This window comes from Thunnus thynnus, chromosome 12 (genome assembly GCF_963924715.1).
Source record: "Thunnus thynnus chromosome 12, fThuThy2.1, whole genome shotgun sequence".
Lineage (NCBI taxonomy): Eukaryota > Metazoa > Chordata > Actinopteri > Scombriformes > Scombridae > Thunnus > Thunnus thynnus.
Genome location: NC_089528.1, coordinates 3,251,778 through 3,260,371, shown reverse-complemented (window position 1 = coordinate 3,260,371; position 8,594 = coordinate 3,251,778).

Here is an 8,594-nt window from a genome sequence, read left to right as displayed (position 1 = left end):
ATACTGTTTATTTAGCTAAGGCTCTTGTAAGATAAATGATAAATGGTTAGATCTCTGTAAATGCTACAGGATTCCATACGTGCTAAGTTTACATGTGGGATTTTTCTATTATCTTCATTATACTTGCATGACGCTGGCTGTGCCCCATTTCCTGGGACTTGTATAGTGCAGTGTCTGAGTTTTTGCGGTCTCGAAAAACTGATAAATGACAATTAAGATTTCATTTAAATGTGTGTGTGCTTCAATGTAAGCAATGGTGGCCAAAATCCACAGTGTGTCCACACAGTCATTTAAAAGTTGATGTGAAGCTTATATGAGGCTTCAGCAGTCTGAGTTAGCCATATCAAGTAGATATCTGACACATTTACAGTCTTTTTAGCGTCAAATTCCCTTTTTCTGTTTCCTTGGACAGTGTTTCCCTGCGGAGGAGGTATAGTAACAAAAAGAGTGTCCCCTCTGTCTTGTCAGAATGCAGTGAAAACTTTACTGTCCTTCCAGATCACACACGTTGGTGAAGCTTTCTTTTTCATGTCAGACACAAAAACAAAATTTTGAAGAGGAATGGAAGGAGAAAACTCCCTCCCATAGCCATTGTTCCTCACAATAAAAAATTAGTCATAGTAACAGGCCCAAGTGTCTCACTAGGTGGTGAGTTGTTTTTATCCCTTTGTAATATTTGGTATTAGAGGCAGTGATAGCTTAATAAAACTCTCGCCTTGCCTCTGCAGCATGCAAAAAGCAACAAATTAAACACACAAATATCTTGGGAGGACTGTCCTCCTGTTTTTATTGGAAGGACAGTTTCATGAAAAGAGACCGCCCTCCCAAAAGCCACGGTGTAATTGGAACACTGGTATGTTGATTGTAATGTTGTGTGGATGACCAGTGTAAATTTCTATATGCTATATTGCAAACTTAAATAATACTGTAATACAGTGTAGAAAGTAGTGTAAATGGACTGTACTTGTGTAGCGCCTTTCTAGTCTTCCGACCACTCAAAGTGCTTTTACACTATGACCACATTCACCCATTCACACGGTACAGGGACCATGCAAGGTCCCAACCTGCCTATCAGAGAAAATCTAATCATTCACACACATTCTCACACTGATGGCATCAGGAGTAATTAGGGGTTAAGTGTCATGCCCAAGGACACATCGACATGCAGACTGGAGGAGCCGGGAATCGAACCGCCCATCTTCCGATTAGTGGACAACCCACTCTACCTCCTGAGCCACAGCCCCCCCTGTGGATGGCTTTGTCCAAACGATTGTCTCTAAACAAGATTCTTCATGTATCTGAAGAATCTTCATGCATCATGAATTCTGCAGACTGGGCAGATGAGCATAATGAACTATAGTGTCCATGTTTAATGCTTTTATTGGCAGTATATAAGCATTTCATAAATGCTTTATAACACACTATAATGTAGTTGTGTATATATATATATACATATATATATATGTATATATATATATATATATATATATATATATATATATATATTTTTTTTTTTAAACTTTTATTTAAACAGGACTTCTGTCGAGATACATTATCTCTTTTACAAGAGACCTGGCCAAAATGGCAGCACAAGATATCGCATAGTTGCATAAGAACACACGTGAGAGGTAAAACCTAACTATTTAAAACAATTGTGCCATGGAACATGTTTTCATGTGATGCTTGAATGTCTGACATGAAGGCAGCATTTCCAGAATCAGAAACATCCAGTTAACATGTATAAATAACGGTGATGAGATCTTGTTCCACGGTTAAGACGGGGTGTCAGCAAAATCTAAAACAATTATAAATGTGGACTGAACTAAATTTTTACTTGCTTTAAGGGGAAAGCATTTCTCAAAACAAAAAATCTAATCTGGTTTTAAAGTTATACATTTGAGTATGGTCACAACAACTGAAAATGCTCGATCACCTTTTGTTTTTAACAAGCGGGAGCAGGGAATGAAGAGCAGTGACTGATCAGCGGATCTGAGGGGTCTGGTGGTGGAATAGGGGATGAGCAGTTCAGACACGTAACCTGGTGCAAGTCCATGCAGTGCTTTTAAAAAGAAAAAAAAAGAATCTTAAAATCAATTCGCTACTCCACTGGTAACCAGTGCAGGCTGCAGGCGAGATAGGGCTGACTGACTGATTCCTTTATAGGGAGAACTGCAATAGTCGATGTGAGAGGAAATAAAAGCGTGAACTATAGTCTCCAAATCTTTAACGGACAGGAACGATTTTAACTTTGCAAGTGATCCAAGATGGAAGAAACCAGTGCTGACAACTGAGTTGATTTGTTTATCAAATTTTAAACCAGAATCAAAGATAACACTGAGATTTCATATTGCATAGGACTTAACATTCAAGAGGCCTGAGAGCATTGATTGTGGTTGCGGAGTTGTTTGCAAGGCTGAACATTAGGACCTAACTTTTATTCTGGTTTAGCTGAAGGAAGCTTTTTGCCATCCAGGATTTTATGCCCTCAATGCAGTTTAGAAGGGAGTTAATACTGCATGAATCACAAGGTTTCAGTGGGAGGTATCGTCCGCATAACAATGGTAGGAGATATTATATTTTCTTAAAGTAGACCCCAAAGGAAGCATATGTAGGGAAAATAAAATAGAGCTTAATATGGAGCCTTGTGATTGCTATTATAATGGCTATTATATTTCTTTAAAAAGAGGGATGGTTTTATTCTGCAAGAATAAGTGAAAACAAATGGTGATTTTGCTGGTCTTCAGTAGCTTTACTTTGGGTGTAACTGCCAACTGATCTGGCTTCGAACAATGTACAATATAGGGCAACAATCACAGTATTGTATAAAAATCACAAAAAGGCATTAAAACTCATTCACTGATCTACAATTCTTATGACTAGTATATTTTAAAGAAAACAATATATGAACCCAAAGATTACAATAAATTAAATGATAGTACAAATGACTCTTTTCTAAAAGTTTACTAACTACTAAATCCCACAACCTGTGCTAAATACAATGTATCTTAACTATATTAATAATGAAGCTTGATTCTGCACTCCCACATCCCATTAGCCCATGTGAATGTTTACCGTTGCTATGGCAACAAGTGACAGCTGACGTTAGCGTTAGTTAGCTTAGCTCAATCGTCCGACAAACAATAACACATAAAATTACAATTCAACATATTTAAACAAAGTCAACAACAGCTACCAACAACTATAGTCCCTACAATCTTAACTAATGTGTTGTCACAGGTTAGATTGTCAAAATTAGAATAATAACAGCTTTAATCCCTGATACACTAGCATTAGTGACAGTTGCATCCACTCGTATTATCTAATGTTACAGTTCACTCAAACAATATCACGAAGCAAAATACAAACTATATAAACAAATTAACTATAAAGGGTAGACTACTGATAAAATCTGAACCACCTGCAAGAATAAATGAAAACAAACAGTGATTTTGCTGGTCTTCAGTAGCTTTTACTCTAGGTGTAACTGCCAACTGACGAATGCAGTGCCAACCAACTGTTTATTTACCCAGATTTGCTCTCGTGCCTTTACTCAAATCAGTTATGCCTTAAATTGAATGGGGGGTATCTGTATAGTGTCTGTAAAGATTCAAAATCAATATCGTATGCATAAAATAATGTCACAATTGAGTGGGCAGAAACGCATAAATACCCTATATGTCACATAGGTGCATATTACTATCTTGATAATATGCCCTTAAAATAACAGTGAAACACTGTGCCATGGACCTCAGACCATGTTTTTGTTGGTCAATTGTGCAATTGCTTTCTGCTGCTGCTTGTGCTTTTCCTTATTTTCAGACATATATATAATGTCACAATGTTGGATATTCATGTTAAAAGTGGCCAACGTGTCAAATAACGAGGTAAACGTATGTAGCAGTAATCCCTGTGAGCAAAAAGCAGCAGCTTCAGACTACTCTGAACACTCGGTCTCCAGCGTTTTTTTCTACTTTCAGCCCGAGCTGACGTCAGTTTGTGACGGATTTTTTAGCGCCGCTAACGAAGCTCTGCTAATTCAGTGAGGAACACATTTTTACTTCCTGTAAATTCTTCACAATAAAAGTCTCCCATTAGTCAGTCATTTAAAAGCTTTTAATTTGAAGCAGCAAAGCAGGAAATGTTTGGTTTGCATTGACGGTAAAGTCACACAACTCTGATATATAAAGCTGGCCAATCAGAACAGAGTGGGCTCATCAGGAGGGGGGCGTTAAAGAGACAGGAGCTAAAACGGAGTGTAAGAGAAACTGTATATTGAGGGGCTGCATAAAGGGCCAGTATGAGATCAATAAGGAGTTTTTTGAACTATGAATCATGCAGAGCTACTTTTGTGGAGTCCAAAAATAAAAATTTAGAGCTGAAATGAGCATAATAGGTCCTCTTTAAACTAGCAGATACTTGCGTTGCGCTTGGCGCTGCTTTGCGCCGTTTGCGCCGCTTTGCACCGGGCGTAAGATAGGGCCCTTGGAGTTCATTCTTTTTACATTACACTGCATTCCTGCCTAACCGCACGAGTTATGGAGTTAAACTAGGCCTGACCTTTGATTTTTGCTATTCTAACTTTGTAAGGGGCAGTTGAGTCGAGATCAGTTATCAGTGGAAGTGCAATTGAATACTGTGACCAGTTGATCTGTGCCCAGACCAGCAGGGGGAGCTTTAATGAGAGCAGCGTCTGAGAACTGCCTGGCAGTGAGAGGGGTAAGAGACCTGGAATAGTTTCCTTTCAGACTGGTTTTAGGAGTCTGGGAGTGAAGTGGAAAACATAATGGGCCAATGGTCAGATAAACTGACCTCATTTATCTGGACACTGCGGACCAGAATGACAAAAGTTAAAATGAGTATGACCATGTATGTGAGTAGGACCCAGGACTTAACTGGGTAAGACTAAAAGAGTCAATTAAATATAGAAAATCCTGAGCAAGTGGGTTAGATGGACAGCAAATGTAAATGTTAAAATCACCTAAAATGAAAGGGTTATCAGATTTAGTAACCATGAGAGACAAAACATTGGAGAATTCATCAATAAAAAATTTTTTGAATTTAGGGGGTCTGTATATAGGTGTGAAAAGTAGTGGAATTGACTGTTCAATCTTACACAGCAGTAATTCAAAACTTGTATATTCATCAGTCGACATGGGTTTACCAGTAAAAAATCATTAAAAACAATAGCCAGGCCCCCATCATGGCCAGTAAGCCACAGAGAGTTAAGATATTTGTATTGTGGAGGACACAAAGAGCTGATTTCACCAGGTCTTTGCGAGGTCTCAGTGAGAAATAAAAAATTCATTTAATTCATTTAAAATGAAGGACTTGTTGGAGAGTGATCTGACATTTAAAAGCACCATTTTTGTGAGAGTTGTTGCCTGCACTCTAAAAAGTAATTCAGAGGACCTTTTCCCACTACTTAATTAAATGCATAGTTGCAAGATACAAATTCTAATTGAATGATTTAGATAAGCTTTTTAAATTGCAAACATTATTTTAATGAGCTGTATTGACATAATAATGGTCGTAATTAGATCAACTTCATATAAGTGTGTGTAATTTCAACTCAAATTCCTGCATTTAGTGCATGGCATATGGCACAGCGATACAGAGGACCATTTTAAGGTGAGTATAATTTCATTTCCAAACATCTACTAAAGCAATGTCTTTGGGCATGTTCTCAATTGTGATAAGACCAATAGTGGACTTGTATACAGATGTTAGGCTGCAACTGCCAACACACAACTTGTTGGAATCTGTTACTACTACACATACCTAAGGCTCATATTTAGCAGTGTAAAGCTGGCCATCATACCCTTTAGTTTAGCATAGCAGTGGATTAGAATGATAAAGTTTTATTTGTGAAATCTGCTCAGCTAGAAACTATTTGATTGGTCTACCCCAGGATCTGACTGCATGTATGTTCAGTATTCAATAGCCCAGTTTGTTTGGGTGAATTCCGTCTCTCTTAAAAAGAGATAGTCAATCCCATGAAAGATTAAAATTGTCAATAAAACCCACAAGTGGACTGAAGCCAGTTGTGAAGGCCAAGGACTGTGCTGAAATGACCAGTACCACAGCACTGTGTGGGAATGGTACCTGAGATAAAAACAGATCTGCCACATTGTTTAGTAAGTTAAATCGGTGGTTAAAATCAGTTTTGGTCAGCTCAGATTGACGGACTGTGTCATTTGTTCCCATATGAACAATTATTCTTTTAATGGAGGTCAGGAGTCAAGGCAGTAGACCCTGGAGCTTTTCCAGGATGACAGGGGCTGTGACCCCAGGGAGGCAGTGTGTGGGTGCATTGAAGAAACGTACACTCCTGATTATGGAATCGCTGGCTGTCAGTGTAGTAGGGGAGAAGAGCGGATGAAGGCCGGCTGCTTGTGATCGGTTAACTTTATGGGGGCAAAACAAAATAAACAATTTCTTTTTAAAAATCATTGTGATATCCTCAGCTAATTGGCTACCTGGCCCTTCTTTCTGTGCATGGTACCAGCTTATACTGTAAGTGAAATGGCCTCTAACAAGAGACTTTCCTCTACGCTTACTACATATATATAAATACATATAAATAGCCCTAAAAATGTTGTCTCCTTTTTCTATTTTATTTAATTTTTGATATGCTTGCTGGTTCTTCATAAAAAATAATTTTACTAGGTAAAAACTATTAACTACAGTTTTTAATACAACGTAAAGTAAATATACACTATTTATCTCTGAAATGTAGTGGAGTAGAAGTGTAAAGTAGCTTAAGATGAAAACACTAGTAAAGTACGAGTACCTCAAAATAATCCTTGAGTAAATATAATTAGTTACTTTCCACCACACAGTCATGGCCTGATCTGCTGATTAGGTCAAGCTGTTTTCGGTTAAGTAAATGAGTATATAGTCTATCCACTGAAATATGTAAAAGACGTATAAAGGCCACTGAAAAGGAGTGAACTACCAAATAAAGATCTTTCACCTTTTTAATGTGGAAAACAGGAGTTGCTTAGTTGCTTTAAAACTGCATGGTTACAACATAACAACCAAACCCATCATGACACTTTTATGAGTTTACACTCACTCAGTTGACAGGTTTTAATTATGGGAGAAGGGTAAGTATAAATTCATAGAAAAATGTTTTTCAGTGGAAAAAACTAAGGTCAGAAAGACCAAACTTTTTTATTTTAACAATCAAAATCTTTATACATAAAATCCTTATAAAGGATTGCCAAAATTAATGCTGTTTTGTGGTTATGGCAACAGGAGTGATAAAAACAGTTGATAGTCACCGGTTCTACAAGTACATATATATATATATATATATATATATATATATATATATATATATATATATATATGGATTCAGTTCAGTTCAAAGAGCTGTAACACAGACGCAGCCAGTCATCTTTTCTGAATTTCATTTAACACACAGTATCCCACTGGGTGTTTGACTTGCATGGAGACGGGCATTATGTGGTATGCTGCCAGCTGATCCTACAGTCTGAATGATGCATTGGTCTGTCAACAGCATTATCTCCTTCATCAGTATGGTTCACTGCTGCACCACAGGCACTGGGAGATGGAAAGATTCCAGCAGGCCCATTCAAATCTTGCCAAGTGCACTGACAGTCTAACATCAATGAGACCGACGCAGCAAAGTGTTTATTGATAAAAGCTGTGTTCACCTCCAACTTTTTGCCACTGCCACAGGAAAGAACTGCCAAAAGTTATGGGTTTATAGATAAGTTTGCTTTTTGTGTTGCTTGAGGTGAGGAATGTTTATTCACTGAGATGAATTCTATACAAAAGATTGTGGATTAAGTCCCCGTAACACATACCTTCTGGTATGTTGTGAGGGTGATGTGAATCTCACTGCATACATAAATATGTATGATAGAAAATTGGAATACTGTTAAATTTTTATTTTTAAATGATAACTTTGAAATTGAATAGTTCAACATTTTGGGAAATATGTGTACTTGCTTGCTTTCCAAGAGTGAAATAAGACAATTGATATCAATCTCATGTCTGTGTATTAAGTACGAAGCTGGAGTCAGGACTTGGTTATCTTAGCTTAATACTGTATGCAAAAAATACACCTACACACACAACTCTAAAGCTGACAAATTAATGTTTTTTATGTTTATCTGACTTGTACAGAAAGAAAAAAAAATATGATCTGTGGTTTCAAGGGGAGTTATGTTCAGGAACTATTACTTCGTGAACTATTTCTTTGCCAATTTTATTGTGAAGTAACCACAAGAAATGCATTGTATTTGTCAGATAGCATCACTGCTGTTGTCAGCTAGAACTTCACATTCACACTTTTAAATATTTCAAGGAGGAAAATTACAAAAAGAAAACAGCCACAATACACTGCACATGTTTAAGGATGCAGTTATAGGTTGAATTCTGGTCTCAGTTTTAGGCTCGTGAACTCTAATCTGGCATCCCGTGCTGTAGCTCCTGATGCTGGGCAGAACATTTATTTGTCAAGACATGATCCCTAAAGTCACAAATTTTCAGCCATACATTTCAGTTTCCTCCTGCTTCCAGTCTTTATGCTACACTGGGCTAACCACATCCTGACTCCAGCTCCA